At 47.9% G+C, this 3096-nt stretch overlaps 1 long non-coding RNA gene across 1 annotated transcript in view; it reads left to right on the plus strand.

The window, feature by feature from the left end:
• LOC109291953 overlaps positions 1–3096 on the plus strand; it is a 20283-nt gene that overhangs the window by 2046 nt on the left and 15141 nt on the right. The window lies entirely within an intron of this gene.

The following is a 3096-nucleotide window of genomic DNA, read 5'->3' on the forward strand; positions in this document are numbered from 1 at the left end:
CAGGGCAGGCCCTATAAGGAGAGGCTACAGGACCTGAACCTGTTCAGCCTCCAAAAGAGAAGCCTGAGGGGGGATCTTGTGGCCTGTTATAAACTAATCAGGGGGGATCAGCAGGCATTGGGAGAGTCCCTGTTCCCCCGGGCACCGCCAGGAGTGACCAGGAATAATGGTCACAAGCTGGCAGAGGGTAGGTTTAGGCTAGATATCAGGAGGCGCTACTTCATGGTTAGGGCGGCTAAGATCTGGAACCAACTTCCAAGAGAAGTGGTGCAGACTCCTACCCTGGGGGTTTTTAAGAGGAGGTTAGATGAACACCTTGCTGGGGTGATTTGACCCCAGTACTCTTTCCTGCCATGGCAGGGGGTCGGATTAGATGATCTACTCAGGTCCCTTCCGACCCTAGAAACTATGAAACTATGAAACCAGCTTCAGGTACTTGGAGCTACAGTTGTGTCTGGTGAAGTAGTGAATACTTGCAAGTGCAATTACAGTCAGTTGAAGCTGTGGGTGCTCAGCTGCTCTGATAGTAAGACAAGTTACTATCAAAAGTAAGACAGCTTTAAACAGGAGTGCAGGCTTCTGTGGGGTGGGCACCGCTGAAGGATCATGCTCAAGGATGCCCTTTGATGTTACCCTTCAGTGTGGATCAGAGTAAAGGGGTGTGTTTTAGGGAAAGTCAGTTTGCCTTGGTATTTTCCCATTTTGCAAATGGAGAAGGAAACAAACTTAGTACTCCAGGATGTTCTGTTATTAATTTAATACCTTTAAAGTGTTTATATAATGCCAAGTCCTCTGAAAAATTGGGCTGTAGATCTTTCTGATTATAGGCAAAATAAGGTATCCAAACTTAATTGGAACTTATGCATATTTGGGCCATAATCATTTTCTGTCAAATTTCATCCTTAGAAATGTAGAAAATAGGACTGTAAAGTACCTGAAGACATCTTCCAGTCCAACCTCCAGTTTAAACAGAATCATCCCTGTCTCAACTATCCCAGCCAAGTGTTTGGCTAACCTGCACTTGAAAACTTTCAAGGATGGAGAATTTACAACATCTGCAGGTAGTTTGCCCTATTGCTAACCCACATTCACAGGTTGGATATTGGCAAAATATTTCTAAATCTCCATTTTTGCAAATTTAGCCCATTATTTACTGGCCTATCCCTATGTGGACACAGACCATTGATTGCCGTCCCCTTTATAACAACTTCCAAAGGAATGCCTTTAACCACTGGATTATAAGTACTCTATGATAGAATTCTCTTATGTTTCAGTTTATATAAAATGCATATACAGCAGTGCAAAGACTAGAAACAAATTTCTGTCTTTCCAGGCGAGTGCTTCAACACGTAAGCAGGGGTACCAATTCAACCTGATTTCCCACCCCCGTGTATCTGGACTGTAGAGCTCCTTAGGAACTGAATCTGGAGTCACAGGGGTTAACATCTCTATCACTCACCTCCTTCTACTGAAACACGTCCTCAGTGGAGCTCTGTACCCTGGATTTTGGCAGTGGGTCCTGCCCTTGAATTCCCTACCCCTCTAGAAGCCCTTAGATTAGGCTAAATCAGGACGGGACCACAGGACACACAGGCAACAGGCCCAGGGGCTGCATGCTGCTTTGGTGTGCCCCTTGGCTCTTGTGCATTATGTGGGCTGCCCAGCACCCCCCTCCTGTGCACATGGTATGGGAAGCTTCATAGCCCAAGCCACCCGGCTCCCCCTGCATGGCTGGGAGGGAGTAAGGGGGAGCTGGGCAGCCCTCACTCCACCTCATGCACAGCCTGACACACTCTGCCAGCCATGCACACCACTAATCTGCAGTGTGGGTGGGCTCCCTTTTGGCCCCTGCACAGCTTGGGCAGTCTAACCCACCTGGCTGCTGTAGTAGGAAAAAATGGAGAGGGGAACAGCCTCTGGGGTGCATATGGGCCCACAGGCTGCCAGTTGACCAGCCCTCAACTAAATGATACTTTTGCAGGCTGGATCCACTGCTGTGAGCTGTATGTTTGACACCACTGCTCTAAGATACAGAATTATAATTCTTGATAAAGTGACATTCATGTGGCCAGAGAGTGTTCAGTTATTCAGTGCTTCAGCAGGAGGGACTGATGATAAGGACAGTCTCTTGAATGAAGGGAGAGTTCGGTTCCAACCCCCTTAAGCTGAGAAAGTCCTTTAATTGGTGTCTCACTTCCAGGATGAATGCTCTTAACATTAAAAAAACAAGGTGGCTACCTGTGGCAGCAGCACTACTATCACCACCTTTGTAGATGTTCTTTACACAGTATTGTGAGCCCAGTCTAATTTTTTTTAACAGATGCTGGTGCCTGCCTTAGGGGAATTTCAGGCTCTGGATCCCAAATGGGTGAAGGTAGCTGCCTGCAGCTCTGACTTAGGTACATAAGCTCCAGGGAAAAATGAAGTTACAGGGGAACCCCTGTGCTTCATGTTTCCTGTTGGCTACCTCTGCAGAGCTCCATGCTCAGCCGGAGAGTTTTTTGGATCACCCTTCTGAGGAGACATCGCCCCCACCCCCCAGACACACACACACTTTCTGGACTTTCTTTCTGGACTTCAGCAAGGCTTTTGACACCATCTCCCACCCCATCCTCATTAAGAAATTGGGTGACTGTGGCATTGATGCCTACACAGTCAGATGGATTGCAGATTGGCTGAAGGGTCGCACTCAGACGGTGGTGGTGGATGGGTCATATTGGACCTGGGGAGAAGTGGGCAGCGGAGTCCTCCAAGGCTCTGTCCTTGGGCCCGCGCTGTTCAATCTCTTTATCAGCGATTTGGACAACGGGGTGAAAAGCAACCTGTTTAAATTTGCTGATGATACCAAAATTTGGGGTAAGGTGAGCACACTAGTAGGGAGGGAAAGACTGCAGCAAGACTTGGATAGGTTACAGGGGTGGGCTAACAAAAACAGAATGCGTCTCAATACTGACAAGTGCAGGGTGCTGCACTTGGGCAGTAATAACCAGCAGCACACTTATAAGATGGGAAACTCCCTTCCTGAGAGCACGGAGGCAGAAAGGGATCTTGGAGTCATTATTGACTCCATGATGAACATGGGCCGACAATGCGAGG

This window comes from Gavialis gangeticus, unplaced genomic scaffold, assembly GCF_001723915.1.
Source record: "Gavialis gangeticus isolate Ggan-Ray unplaced genomic scaffold, GavGan_comp1, whole genome shotgun sequence".
Taxonomy (NCBI): domain Eukaryota; kingdom Metazoa; phylum Chordata; order Crocodylia; family Gavialidae; genus Gavialis; species Gavialis gangeticus.